The sequence below is a fragment of the Podarcis gaigeae genome (assembly GCF_964106915.1).
Source record: "Podarcis gaigeae genome assembly, chromosome: 3".
Classification (NCBI taxonomy): domain Eukaryota; kingdom Metazoa; phylum Chordata; class Lepidosauria; order Squamata; family Lacertidae; genus Podarcis; species Podarcis gaigeae.
Genome location: NC_139680.1, coordinates 100,930,510 through 100,946,102, shown reverse-complemented (window position 1 = coordinate 100,946,102; position 15,593 = coordinate 100,930,510). Strand labels below are relative to the sequence as shown.

The following is a 15,593-nucleotide window of genomic DNA, read 5'->3' as shown; positions in this document are numbered from 1 at the left end:
TATAGAACTTAATAGCTTGCCATTGCATCTTACGACATTCAACATAAATATGTCCGGTCAGTTGCCACTGACTGTACTGGCGAACATCTACTATAAGGGCTTTGCTTTAAGCTTAATAGTAGATGCTTTCTGGTCACTCCATTCATTACGGCAGTGTAGCCGTAGCACAAAGTGTAGCACAAAGACGCCTGGTTGCCATTGTAGCACAAAGAAGGCTGATCACCGAAGAATTGATGCTTTTGAATTATGGTGCTGGAGGAGACTCTTGAGAGTCCCATGGACTGCAAGAAGATCAAACTATCCATTCTGAAGGAAATCAGCCCTGAGTGCTCACTGGAAGGACAGATCGTGAAGCTGAGGCTCCAATACTTTGGGCACCTCATGAGAAGAGAAGACTCCCTGGAAAAGACCCTGATGTTGGGAAAGATTGAGGGCACAAGGAGAAGGGGACGACAGAGGACGAGATGGTTGGACAGTGTTCGTGAAGCTACAAACATGAGTCTGACCAAACTGCGGGAGGCAGTGGATGACAGAAGTGACTGGCGTGCTCTGGTCCATGGGGTCACAAAGAGTCGGACACGACTAAACGACAACAAAGCACAATGGCTCGTGTTATGTATTCAGTGGTCCGTGTTTGCCTGAGCTTGAGTGTGGACTAAGGATTCTGATTTGATACATGATCTCCAATCACAGAACATTTCAGGATTTGGGCCTCTGCCATTGGCCCTTAAACTCTGAGTTATGATTCGCAGCTTGGGAGTTTAGACAGCCAATCACGTTGAGGGTGAGAGTGGCTCAGGCCTTCAGAAATGTAAATAAGCAGTTGCTTTGCCCCCGTTGTTGAGTTCTGTTAGTTCAATAAAGGTTATTGCTGTTATCACTGTTTCTTGCTTCATGGGAACCCACCTACACTTCAGTCAGAGTGCTGGGCCTGGGAGAGCAGGGTTCGAATTTCCACTCAGCCATGAAGCTCACTGGGTGACCTTGGGCCAGTCACCATCTCTTAGTCTGATCTACCTTACAGGGATGTTGTGAGGATGAAATGGGGAAGAGGAGAACCATGTAAACCACCTTGAGAACCTTGGAAGATAAAGATGGTATATAAATGCAGTAAATAAACAAACATATTCATATGTTCAAATGATTCTGCATTTTATTTGACTATTTTACTTGCACTCGGTAAAATGCAGGACTTCCATTTCCTCTGTTCTCCGGTGCAATTTTATAATGTGATGATTTATAAATAATAAACATGAACTTCGGTTGATTAAAAAAAAGGTCATTTAAAATATTCTTTTCAAAAGAAAACGCGGAAACAACATCCTTAGTTCCCTATAAGGAATCTGTTATGTACTGAAGTTCTCACCCTGGGCCAGCAGGGGGATACTGTAGATAGTTTTCACTTAGGTCCGCATATGCAAATAAGGAATTGAAAGTGGCGTTCATTGATTGGATAGTTACAGAAAGTTGTTACTGTTGCTTTGTAGTTGAGCTCTATATAAGCAGGTTGGCTGAACCCTTCAGTTCAGTTCTGTTCTGGGCCTGTGAATAAACCAGAGCTGTCTGAAGAATCTCTGTGTCATCTGATACGTTCACCCACAACTTAACAGAATCTGTGTTCTCAACTCCAAAGTAAGCTCTTTGTTTTTCAAAGCAATCTGGAGACATCAAAGTTTACTCCTCACAAAGCTACAGTTGAAAGCACTATTAACAAGCTACAGCTCCCATGATTCTTTGGGAGAAGCCATGGACTATAAGTGTATGGGATGGAGATGAGCTTGGTTTTTTGTCTTATTTAAATATTACCAGAACTTAACCAAGTGCATACTGCTTCCATGCAAAAACCCACTCCTGGTTTCTCCCTCAAATTTTCTGCATCGCAGCTGCATAAGGTGGGGAAGGGAATGTTCTTGTTAGACCATTGAGAGTCCAAAATCCATCACCATAAAGTCCTATTTTCCACAGAGGTTGAACTTACCTTTAATGGCAGTAGCAGCTGAAGTGACGTCCCTTGTGCGGATCTTAACTTGCTTGATGAGGCACCTGCATTCCCAGCTCCAAACTAAGCTGTTTGTTTTTTCCCGAGCAATCTGGAGCCAACAGAGTTGATAGCACATGTCCAAAATAAGAAGGCCTTTTAACTGCATTGTCTTGCTGAGATTAGACAATCTGTATAATTCTGTCATGTTAGGTAACATTCTGCTCTCTTTGTTCACATATATTGGCTTGTCTAGTGAGCTTTTTCATTTAGTTTTACGCCACTGATTTCAAGAGAAGCAGAACAGCCTACGTGTTTAGAAGGAAAACAAACACCCCACTGGAAAGCCCCAGGTAAATGACACACGTGACTTTTAACCCTGGCAGATTATTTTGCAAATTCTGATCTCTCTTTCTCAAAGGAATAATCAGGGATGGATCGACTATGAAACTGCTGAAGCTTAAGGGGGCCCCGAAGCGAATTTAGCCCACATTGCTTCAGAATTTTGGGTCTAGTGGCCCCAATTTGAGTTGCGCAACTCAAATTGATTCATTCCTTTGTTGCATACATTTCAAGAATACCAAAGCTTGAGAGTCAACAGCACAGAGTGTTGTGCTATTAAAGCGCAATTTTAGAACCATTTTAAAATCAATGAAACCGTAATAGAACAGACCGAGCAGCAGTAGGACAAACCTAAAATCACACTTCCAACTAAAGGACCTGTCAGAACAAGAATGTGCCCAGAAGGGGACATACACTACAGTTTTCAAGATTCTTTTGGAGAGGATTTAAGCCCCAAATATCTGAAAGACTGCTACTTTCCCTGCAGACCCTCTTGGGTGTTAAGATCAGCATAGGGGCCCCTCTCGGTAGTTCCACTGCCCTCAAAAGTTCGAGAAGCGGGCAAGGGAAGGCATTCTTTGCAGCAGCCCCTAGGTTGTGGAATTCCCTCCCCAGAGCGGTGCGTCTGACACCTTCATTATACAGCTTTCGTCATATGTTGAAGATGCACCTCTTTGTCCTGGTCTTTGCTACCTGAGATATGTTCTCAGGACTTACTCTCTTTCTGTGGTTTGTTCTTACTGTTTCTAATGCTGAATTTTAGATGGACCTGCTGGTGAAGGACAGATCACCATCACCATCTTTAAATGTAAGGTAGCACTGAGCAGAGAGGGTTTCCCCAATATGGGGACGAATATTTGTGAATGGGACATGTAGGTGTGGATTGATCAGAGCTTGTGGGTGAGGGATGGCTGTGCAGATAAATATGTGTGCATGAATGGCTCTGTTCCCACCCACATATGTCTTTGGCCCAACCCACCTATTGACATGTGGCCAGTACAGTGGTACCTCTGGTTACAAACGCTTCAGGTTACAGACTCTGCTAACACAGAAATAGTACCTTGGGTTAAGAACTTTGCTTCAGGATGAGAATAGAAATCATGCGGCGGCAGCACGAGACCCCATTAGCTAAAGTGGTGCTTCAGGTTAAGAACAGTTTCAGGTTAAGAACGGACCTCCAGAACGAATTAAGTTCTTAACCAGAGGTACCACTGTAGTTACCCATGAAGGAATGTTACTTTTGGACCGAGAAAGGTTCCCCACTCCTGATTTAGGGCTTTAGAGCTGCTGGTGAACTGTAATGTTTCTACCTCTCACCTGGGGAATAAATGTTTGAATTCTTCCTGCACAAAAGGCTTCCTGCGCATAGGCAGATAGAGCATGCCAGGGTGAAGGTTCTTGCTTTGTGTTTCTAATACGAAAGTTTTGAACATATTGAATTGTACAGTAGGAAGGAATCCCAGAGGTCATCTGGCCCAACCCCCTGCAATGGAGGAATCTCAGCTAAAGCATCCATGACAGATGGCCATCCAACCTCTGCTTAGAAACCTCCAAGGAAGGAGAGTCCACAACCTCCTGAGGGAGACCATTCCACCGCCAAACAGCTCTTAACTGTCAGAAAGTTCTTCCTGATGTTTAAGCAAAATCTCCTTTCTTGTAACTTGAAGCCATTGGTTCGAGTCCTACCCTCCGGAGCAGGAGAAAACAAGCTTTCTCCAACTACCAAGTGACAACCCTTTAGAGGACTATCATATCTCCTCACAGTCTCCTCTTTTCCAGGTTAAACATACTCAACTCCCTTAACTGTTCCTCATAAAGCTTGGTTTCCAGACCCTTGGTCATCTTGATTGCCCTCCTCTGCACTCATTCCAGCTTGTCAACATCCTTCTTATACTGTGGTGGCCAGAATTGGACACGCTACTCCAGGTATGGTCTGACCAAGGCAGATTAGATTGGTACTATTACTTTCCTTGACCTGGACACTAGACTTCTGTTGATAATATTGTTGTTTTATGGGGGTGCAGTTTAACTTTCAGAGTTGAATGGGTAGGGGCTACAGCTCTATGGTAGGAAACCTTCTCTGTGTGCATTTTCAGTCCCTGGCATCTCCAGATAGGGCTGAGAGAGAACCCTGTCTGAAACCCTGAAGGGTCTCGGCCAGTTAGTGCAACCAATACTGAGTTAGATGGACCAATGGTCTTCCTTGGTGTAAGGCAGCTTCCTATGTTCTTATGACCTTATCCTTAAACTGGGGGTGGGAATAATACCAGGAGACAGGTCCAGCATAGTTTCCAGGAGAAACATTTTCCATCCTCCCAACTTTTGACGTCTACCAGAGAACATTGCTTGGTTAATCAACCTTTGTTTACATCTTCTGATCTAGCCATCTGCTACACTTCAGCTGTTGTGAGCTGCTGCCAAGCCTTCTTCTAAGTAGACTTGCATCAATCAGATTCCTTCTAATGCTGCAGCTGAATGCATTCGGCAGAAGGTTAAAGCATTACTCCCACTCTTCATTCTCTCCCATGAACTCAGAAAGAGAAATGCTGTCATTTCGATTCAGAATGGCATTCCTGCATTATATCCCTGTATATCAGTCCCAAGTTCACACATTTGTGCCTTTCTCCTCCCTGCCATGCTGAATTCTTTATAATCACATTGCACATGTGAACACGAGAGAATGCCTCTGTGCCATCATGTATCTTCTGGCACCCATTACAAAGCCGTGGAAACTAGGCATATTCTGTTTAGGTCTCTGACACTGTACACCCTGTTGGGTTGTTTTTTCTCATCTTCTTTCAATATCAAATGGAGATTATTAAAACAAAGGAAAGGAAAGCATTCTGCCAGTAAACAGAGGGAGAGGGGGAAATAGGTGCGCAACAAGGGTCCCTTAAAGGTAAAGGGACCCCTGACCATTAGGTCCAGTCGTGGCCGATTCTGGGGTTGCGGTGCTCATCTTGCTTTATTGGCTGAGGGAGCCGGCGTACAGCTTCCGGGTCATGTGGCCAGCATGACTAAGCCGCTTCTGGCGAAGCAGAGCAGCGCACGGAAACGCTGTTTACTTTCCTGCTGGAGCGGTACCTATTTATCTACTTTCACTTTTGACGTGCTTTCAAACTGCTAGGTTGGCAGGAGCTCACCCCGTCGTGGGGATTCAAACCGCCGACCTTCTGATCGGCAAGTCTAGGCTCTGTGGTTTAACCCACAGTGCCACCCGCGTCCCCAAGGGAGCAGAAATGTTTTTTAAAAGATGCCGTGCATTTAAAAGGAAAGATTATATAGCAAATGAGGGGTATACAAAAGGAGAGTTGGAAAGGCACATACTTTATCTGATAACACAAAGGAAACACAGTACCCCTGCTACATGTGCTGTATGTGCAGAGCACCAGCAAGACTGAATATAGCAGCCAGCCCAGAGATCTTCATATCTGCACCACCAAAAGAGCAGCACTAGGTGGAGAAAGTGGCTGGGGAGGGCAGACTTTGTGCTTGCGGGATCTTCATTGGTTATCCCTGCCTCTGGAACCCCCAGATCCACCAATCACAGTCAGGTGCAAAAGATGTACGCTTAGAATCAATAAGGCCTGGAATTTAGGTCAGACCCACACCATACGCTTAAAGCACATGGCTTCCCCAAAGATTTTTGGAAACCGAAGTTTACTCTCCACAGTTGCCAGTACCCTTAACAAATGACAGATCCTTTAGGGGAAGCCACGTATGTATCTATTAAATGTATGGTGTGGAGGTGACCATGTTTTCATTTTGGAGTACCAGAACTGAATTCAGCTCATACTTCTTCCACATGAAAATATGCTCCTGATTCCTCCTCCAAACTGTCTTCATTTCATTATCATAACTGGGGGTGATGAGGGGAATTTGCTGTTGCTCTTGTTAGACGGTTGAGAGTCAGAAATCCCAAGTCACCAACAGATCCCAGTCAACCTTTTGCCTGCCTGCCATATGGCACCACCTAGATCAGGGGTCAGCAACCTTTTTCAGCAGGGGGCCAGTCCACCGTCCCTCAGACCATGTGGTGGGCAGACTATATTTTTGGGGGAAAGTGAACAAATTCCTATGCCCCACAAATAACCCAGAGATGCATTTTAAATAAAAGCACACATTCTACTCATGTAAAAACATGATGATTCCCGGACTGTCCGTGGGCCGGATTGAGAAGGCAATTGGGCTGCATCCGGCCCCCGGGCCATGTTGCCTGCTTTCAGGCCTTCCGATCTTTGCCTACCTGGCCTGGAATCTGAATGTCAGCTTGTCTTGGATCGTATTGCTTACCTCTGGCCCTCCAGACTCTTGGCTGCTGCTTTTAGACTTGATCTGTCACTGTCCTGGATTATACTCTTTCCCTCTGAAACCCCCACCAGGCCCCAATAATATCCTGAAGAAGCACATTTCTGTATAATGCCCATGTATCCATTATTGAACTGACCAGTGTTCCTCTCCTAGAAATAAACTTTACAAACATTCGGAGCTTATAAATAGAACAGGGCTGATAATGTGGCAAATCCTCCGCCACCCGTAACTTTTGCACATGTTGTGCTGTTGTGCCGCACACCAGGGCACTTGGGTGTGATCCTTGCTCCCTTGCAACTTTTTCCCAGCAGAGAGGAGTGTGCTCCTAATTTGCACTCCCATGAGATGAGTGCAGCGGTGCAGGGAGAGAGGTTTCAGAATGGAAAAATCCACGGGTTAGTTCTGGGCCAAGAATCCCCGACTGACAAAACACCATAGCCGAGGCCAACCGTTCCTGTATCATTGTCTTCTAGAACAGGAAAGTAAAAACAACAAATTCCAAGAGAGGCATAATTTGAGACTGGTCCAAACTTTTAATCCCAGCTATTTTTCAGCTAGCGCTCCCTGACTGTAAGACTTCCCTGGCAGCACATCCACACGCAAACATTTCCTTTAGAAGTCTCCATCTAGACATAAAAGAGGCATTTTGCCAAGAAGGGAGGTGTGGGGGAGGAAGAAAAAGAAGTTGAAAGTCACTGGCCAAATTAACATTGTGTGATCTTAGCTTTCAAATGACCCCTTCGCTGTATAAACAAGATTATGTAACTGTTCTGGTGGAATATGCAGCAGTTCGGCAGCAGTGCCATCTTGAGGTCGGTAATAAGAGCTTTGCAGAAGAATTCACAACAGAGCACATTCTCATGCTCTTTAGAAACCAGCCATCTAAGCAGAATTTTTAAGAGATGCAGCCCAGTCCTGTGCATGTTTCCTCTGAAGTCATTACATGCTCCCATGTAAACCCTGAACAGATTTTCAGAGCCTTTCCAGACAACTATTTTATAGTGCAATCAATGTTCAGCTCTGGCTCATACACTGCAAAGGGGTTCAGATGCTTTCCTTTGATGTATTACATTTTCTTGTCAAAGGGGGAAATTTTTTTTCTCTTCTCCCAGCAAGCAAAGCTATTCACGATTCAGAGTCTTCTATGGAACTTGGTTGTGTGAGCACTGTAGGTCCCCATTGGACAGTGCCTGTGTTGTCACAACTTCTGATGCTCACAGACCCTCCCCTGTGCCAAATTGTAATGTTCTGTGAGCTTATGTCATTTCTGTCAGGAAACTAGTTTTTAAAAAACATTCCAACAGTAGAAATATTAAGCTCTAGCCTGCTATGCCCCTCCCTCCATTCTAAGAACATGGGATGCGTTGTAATACCACCAACGGTCCTCACCACCAGCATCAGAAACGTGTTAGCTACTGACGACAACAATCACAAGCTTACTCAACCAATTTATCCCTGAGCTGCAGAACTACCCATCCCACAGCAATCTCATAATACTGTATGTATTTGAGATTCTTCTTCTTCTTCTTCTTCTTCTTCTTCTTCTTCTGTTTTGTAGTGAGGCAGAACTCAGTCTGGGTTCAGGCCAGACACAGGGTTGTCTGAGGCAAAATAAGGGGTCATGCTGTACGCTGTGACTACAGAGCACCCATGTTGCTTCAGCAGGGACCAGAGTCTTAGCCCTATATACTAGCAGCAACAGTAGAAGCAAAGATCGCTAGTGTCGAAGCAATGATTCTTCAACATCAACTTCGTTGGATTGGTCATGTTATGCGGATGCCTGATGATGATTGTCTTCCAAAGCAACTACTCTATTCTGAACTTTAAAATGGTAAGCGTAATGTTGGCGGTCAACAAAAGAGGTTCAAAGACTTTCTCAAGGCAAATCTTAAAAAATGTAGAATAAACACCGACAACTGGGAAACACTGGCCTGCAAGCGCTCCAACTAGAGAACAGCCTTTGCTAAAGGTGTCATGGGCTCTGAAAAAGCTCAAACTCAGGACGCAAGGGAGAAACGTGCTAGGAGGAAGGCACGCTTGGCAAATCCACACCGTGATCAACTCCCACCTGGAAATCTATGTCCCCACTGTGGAAGGACGTGTGGATCCAGAATTGGCCTCCACAGTCACTTATAGACTCACTCTTAAAACCGTGTTTATGGAAGACGATCTTATTCGGCTACCAGTGATCGCCAAAGAAGAAGAAGTAACAGCAATGACTACATTCTAATTGCCACATTAGAAGTTGCTGCTTTGATTAAAGGGGACCATCTCTTTCCAGTAGTCTCATGCTGGGATGGAATGGGAGAGCCTCTTGTCTCATTGGGTCTTCAGTGGAGTCTGCTGAGCCCAAGGACAGAAGTGCCACATCATATGATTGGAGGGCGACTGAGCCACTACCCCTCTTTTCACCATCTAGGTTTCAAAGTACCTTACAATTATATATATATATATAAAATACATTGTGCAAAGTTTAAACTAGACATTTGAAATCTCATAAATTTAAGCAAAGAACACCAGAGAAGCATTTATGACGCAAAGGCCTCCTGAAATAACATGGCTTTAACCAGGCACCTAGAACTCAGCAGGGATGGTGCCTACCTGACTTCTAGTGGGAGGAAGTTCCACAGAATTGGGCCCACAACACTGAAGACATGAGTCATGCTTCTGGTCCATAGGGGACCACTGATAGCGCTCTCCCAATTGATCTAGGTGATTGACTTGGAACATACAGGGTATGGTTAAGTTATGCTGGGCCTCAGTTATTCAGGGCTTTGTACACTGGGCCTGGAACCTGGGTCCAGCAGTAGATGGGAAGCCAGTGCAGTTCTTCTAACACTGGTGCCATGTGTTGGTGGTAATCAGTTCCTTACACGAGTCCAGCTGCAGCATTCTGCAATAGCTGCAACTTCCAAGGGCAGCCCCACATGCAGCAGGAATCTAGTCTTGAAGTTACCAACATGTGAGCCACTTTGGTCTGGTTATCCCTGTCCAGAAAAAAGCCACAGCCAAATACCCTCCTAATCAGATGCTACCTGTAGCTCAAGTGACAATGGTAGTTTAAGGCGTACCTCCAAACTGGTGTTTGGACTATGGGTCCTGCTAGCTAAGGATGATGGGAGTTGTAGCCCCAAAACAGCTGAACACCCAAGTTTGGGAAACACTGCTCCAAACTATGTGCCTGCTCCTTCAAACGGAGTACAACTCCACCCAGGGCAGGCAATGGTCTATCACCCAAATCCAAGAACCACTCAAAGCACTGCTCCTGGAGCTCCCCTTGCATGCCTTCTGTTTTGGGTTTGAAGTTCTTGTCTCCAGCTGCTGAAGAGGAATCTGATTGCTGGTCCCTGACCCTCCTCACCTGTTGGGAGGAAAGGAGAAAGAGAAGGTTGTCTGTCAAATGCTCCATCCTTCAGCCTGGCGATTGTTCAAGACAATCCAGGCTCTCAGTTCTGCCTGACCTTAAATACGATCATGGTCCAGCATGACTAGATGGGTTGAAGAACCTGTGGCCCTCCAGATGTTGTTGGACTACAGTTCCCATTGTCCATGACCACTGGCTAGGTCTGAGAAGATCTGGCGTCCAACAGTATATGGAGGACTACATGTCTTCCAGCCCTGGCTTGGACCTAGTCCAGCACCTCAAAGCCTTTCAACCTAACCAGGGCAGCATATGGCTACCAATGTCGCTCAATCCTTTTGAGAGGATTTCCTTCCGTTCTTTGAAGTGGTACAGAGCGAGAGCGTCCCAACGTGGGCCCGGGCGATAAAAACCAATTGAGAAAGTGTGTCATCCTTTGGTCTCGGACATCTTCGCTGCCAATTGGATTAAGCCCAGGAAGATAAAGGATGTGATACTTTTGATAACTGGCAGCTCTGTGTTTGGAACCAAGTTGCTCACCTAGCAACTAATCATTCACCTGTATCAAGACCCTTCAGGCTAAGAAAAACCTCCTTCACTTTGCCTTCAAACACCAGACAGATAAGTGGTTACATCACAGTAGGTGCTGTAGAGGAGAGGGAGAGGTGACAGGGGACAGTTCAATTACGGTGATAAAGCGATGAGCTGCAATTATGGGAGAGTCAGATTCAAAGTGAGGTTTAAAGGGAGGGTCAAACAGAAACATAGGATTTATCCAGAAATGTGTCCCAGTATATAATAAATCTGACCGCAGGTGCAATTTGATGGCTGCTACTTGTCAGATCAGCCTCTCTTCCTATACAGAAGATGCTAAGAAGTGCTTCTGGCTTCTGGCACTCACGCTCTGAGGAATGAAATCTATAGAGGCATTTGGGTTGCTGCCTCTTTTTTTCATTTTACGGAAGCTACATTGCAAGCTACAATCAACATGAGCATCCTTTCTATAAATATGCAGTGCTACAAAATGATTTAAAGCCAAGGATGGCAATCCCTGTGGCCCTCCAGATGTTGTTGGACTCCCCAACTCCCATCGTCCCTGGCCATTGGGCATGCTGGCTAGGATTGATGGAAGCTGGAGTCCCACAGCTTTTTTGCAATCCTGCCTTAGGATCTGAAATTGTAAGCTTGTTCCTTTTCTGTGTAAAACCAAGTGTCCTCGCTGCGGATGGAACAGTATGAGCTTTGAATGGGCACCTTATGTTTGCAGGTTGCTGGAGCGGCCTTGGAGCCTGTCTCTGGAAAGCAAAAGAAGCATTTCCTGCTTAAAACATTTCTCTCCCTGAAAGGCTTCCAACCCGAGACCCCATCTGCGCCATACCATTAAAGCACTGCTCTCCTCAAGGGATTAGGGTTCCCAGAGTTACTTGGGAAGAGTGACCAGTTGGAATCAGGCCCTGTCAGAGGAATGTACCATTCTCCAGGCACCGGCTGATTTCCTTGTTGACCTCCCCGTCTGCGACTCCCGGCAGGAAACAGTCGAGGTCTGTAATCGGCGATCCTTCTCAGACGTGAGAAGAACACACCACTCCTTCACTCTCCTCCCTGCTATCCCCAGGGAGGGGAAAGAGACAGACAGAAATGTATTTACATGCCTTTATTTCTGTCTTTTGCAGCAGTACAGAGAAACATGTCTGCACTCTCTTAACACCAACAGAGAGAGTAAACTCCTCCCATGTACTTCCAGTACAGGTCAGATGACACACTGAGCTAACATCCGGTGCTCAGTAAAGTGAATGGACTGCCCCTTTCTTCCCACGGTAACAGTCACAAACATCAACATCCTGTTTGGCTTTCCAGCCAGCTGAAGAAGCTGCTGCTCGCTGCTGCATTGCTCCTTTTTGGTAACAGTTAAACCTCACTGGGAACTGCAGCTCTGGAAAGGGAATAAGGGTCTCCCCACAACTCTCTGCACCCTTAACTAACTACGGTTTCCCGGGTTCTTTGGGGGATGACGACACAAGGACTGTTCAAAACAGTACAATAGTGGAAATTACAAGAAACTCCTGCTACTGCGGAATGGCAGGCAAAGATTTTGCTGAATTGGCCAGACTGACCTGCAGGATCCGAGACCAGGACGATCAGAAATTTCAGGGAAAAAATGGAGTAAATTTATTGGATACTTAAATGATAGTTGTAAAGACGCTAGCAGGATCGAAGTAAATCCTACAATGTAGATAAATTGTAAAGAGTCAGAATGTGTGAGTGGATTTGATAGGGGATACCAGCTGGAGGGAAGGAGGGAAGTCGTAAGCTCGGTGGAGCAAAAAGGGTTTATATGTTGATCAATATGTTGTTTGAAAAAGTGTGTAAGGAAAAACAATTTAAAAATTAAAAAATAAAAACAGTACTGTCAGGGAACTGCCATCGGAGCCAGAGGCGGAGGGGAGGCTCCAGAGGGATGCCGCAGAGGGTCCCAGTAGGGAGAGAGGCAGCCCATCTGCTGGGGAAGGAAATCAGCGTAGCACCAGTGGAGAAGGGGGGCAGATGGGGGAATCGGAGAGGAGGCTCCAGGACTCCTCGCCGGAGACCAGCGGGGAGAGCACGGGTCCTCCACTGCTCACACCCTCCCTGCGCAGAAGACTTCTGCGCAGGGAGAGTAGGAGGAGACTTGGCGTCAAAGAACTTCTTTGCTGGAAGAAGTTCAAGAAATGCCCACTGACGGATTCTGCCAGCGATTGAGACAGCCACGGGTGAGTGGCTGTCCAGACAGAAAGGGTTCACCCAGGTAGCCCAGCCAGGTGTGGCGACGATTTACGCACGAGCAACCCCTAGAACCATTACAAGTACGATAGCACTTTGAATGTATAATCTATATAATCTATCAGTATGATCCATTAGGGTGAATGGGCCTCAGCCAGCCCCCACATGATTTCCTTCTTGCTTATCACCAGTCAGAGGATTGGCTCCACCTCCACCTTCTGTGGTCTCCTGCTTTCCACCCTACCCCAAATGGGTACTAGCCACCACTGGTAAATATTGGACGATATCCGTTAGCTCAGTTGGTTAGAGCATGGTGCTGATAACACCAAGGTTGCAGGTTTGATCCCCCTATGGGACAGCTGCATATTCCTGCATTGCAGGGGTTTGGGCTCGATGATCCTCAGGTTCCCTTCCAACGCTACAGTTCTATGATTCTGTTATCATATTAATCTTCAGGTAATTTGCAAGCCTGGGAGTTCCAATGTAGGATCAGGCCTAGTTGCTTAGGTGATGGCTGGGCAAGGAAGGAACAGCAATACCAATTGCCAAAACAGCAGATCATAGATAATCTATGGCAAATGAATGATCCATTGATTTCAGGAGGACAGGAGGACAAGAAAGACACAGAAGAACTGTGCTGTTCAGCTGGCATGGAAATAGAAACACAATATAAGAAAATTCAGCACTGGAAAGGGTTTTTTGTTTTTGTTTTTTTTAGTCCAGCATAGACTAAGTTAATCACAATTACTGTATTTTTTGCTCTATAAGACTCGCTTTTTCCCTCCTAAAAAGTAAGGGGAAATGTGTGGGCCAGAACAGCCAGAACAGCAAGAGGGATTGCTGCTTTCACTGCACAGCGATCCCTTTTGCTGTTCTGGCTTCTGAGATTCAGAATATTTTCTTTCATGTTTTCCTCATCCATAAACTAGGTGCGTCTTGTGGTCTGGTGTGTCTTATAGAGCGAAAAATACGGTAAACGGAAAAGTCTGTGGGGTACTGTAGGAGGCATAGTGTCCTTGCGTTAAAATGAATCTCCAAATGCATTTTCCTTTGTACAAGTCTGTAACTGAGATAATTCTGTGTGGTTATAATTTCTGAAAATCTCTTTTTAGAAAAGAAAAGAAAAGTCTCTTTGTGTCAATTGATTTCAAATCTTATTATTATTATTATTATTATTATTATTATTACCCCACCCATCTGGCTGGTTTTCCCCAGCCACTCTGGTTCGGCTCCCAACAGAATATTAAAAACACGATAAAACATCAAACATTAACAACTTCCCTAAACAGGGCTGCCTTCAGATCAATATAAAGTTTACCCGTAATGGGGAATTATGCTTAGTAGACAGCAATAGTATGAGTGAGGCTAGCAGTTTTCAGAAGAAGAAAAAAAGTCAAATGAAAGCTGAAACTCTGAACTAGAAAAATAACCACAGTACACCCAAGTCTTATTAATGTCCATCACATCTGGATTAAAATTTCACAAGAACTCTGTTGTGAAAATGAAACAAGAGTGTTGTTCGTTCCCCGCCCTGTTCCTTTGTCTTGTTTGCTTGCTTAAAGTGGGTTGTAGCCAGGGAATTTGTCCTACTGTATTAGTGCAAGGATTTCTGCAGCAGAACGTTACCCCTCTGCTTTTCCTGTAAGAGGCAAGCTAAGTAGCAGCTATGTCATCTTTCCAACATGAACTATCAACCATGTCTTAGGATTTGTCAACCGTTTCTAGATAAACAACATTTTGACGTTGAAATAGGTTGTACAACTAGGAGCAGTCATTGACCACAACAAGAAAGACATCATTTTCTTCATCTTTGAACATCTCCCCGTCATAACATGGAAGACGGAAACACTTTAGAGCAGGATCTGCTTGAAGATTGGGGCTGACCGGGTAATGGCAGGGCAAAACATGTCGCTACAGAACAGATCACAATCCTGGCAGACAGAAGTGGGGTGGGAAGTGGAACGCCTACTGGAACTGAAGACCCTGCAGTGGTCAGTCTCCATGCTTGGCCAAGGACTGCAGTCCTGGGAAAGGTGGATAAAACTTCACACTGATGGCTGGTTTTGACCCCTCAAAAATGTTGACTTCTCTGGCACTTCCAACTCAGAGGTAGCTGTGTTGTGTTTGTTGTTTAGTCGTGTCCGACTCTTCGTGACCCAATGGACCAGAGCACGCCAGGCACTCCTGTCTTCCACTGCCTCCTGCAGTTTAGTCAAACTCATGCTGGTAGCTTCAAGAACACTGTCCAACCATCTCGTCCTCTGTCGTCCCCTTCTCCTTGTGCCCTCCATCTTTCCCAACATCAGGGTCTTTTCCAGGGAGTCTTCTCTTCTCATGAGGTGGCCAAAGTATTGGAGCCTCAGCTTCAGGATCTGCCCTTCCAGTGAGCACTCAGGGCTGATTTCCTTAAGAATGGAGAGGTTTGATCTTCTTGCAGTCCATGGGACTCTCAAGAGTCTCCTCCAGCACCATAATTCAAAAGCATCAATTCTTCGGCGATCAGCCTTCTTTATGGTCCAGCTCTCACTTCCGTACATCACTACTGGGAAAACCATAGCTTTAACTATATGGACCTTTGTTGGCAAGGTGATGTCTCTGCTTTTTAAGATGGTGTCTAGGTTTGTCATTGCTTTTCTCCCAAGAAGCAGGTGTCTTTATTTTCTTCTTTGTCACTCAAAAGGTGTGTTGTCAGTTCCCAATGTGCTTGAGGCTTCACCTGCCTGATTGAAAATATGTTTCTGGCAGCTTGATAGTACTTCCAATACTACATTGGCAGGGGGTTGGACTAGATAAGCCTTTGGCTTCCTTCCACGCCTACGATTCTATGATTTATCCATTTGC

The 15,593-nt window shown here is 45.4% G+C and overlaps 1 long non-coding RNA gene across 1 annotated transcript; it reads right to left on the bottom strand.

Moving 5' to 3' along the window:
• Nucleotides 1-7,194: 7,194 nt before the first annotated feature.
• Nucleotides 7,195-10,582, bottom strand: LOC310842332. The gene is made up of 3 exons (XR_014563072.1): nt 10,533-10,582; nt 9,233-9,992; nt 7,195-7,257 (listed from the first exon to the last, which is right to left on the bottom strand). It is a non-coding gene; the product is annotated as an uncharacterized lncRNA (long non-coding RNA).
• Between the last annotated feature and the right edge of the window lie 5,011 nt (nt 10,583-15,593).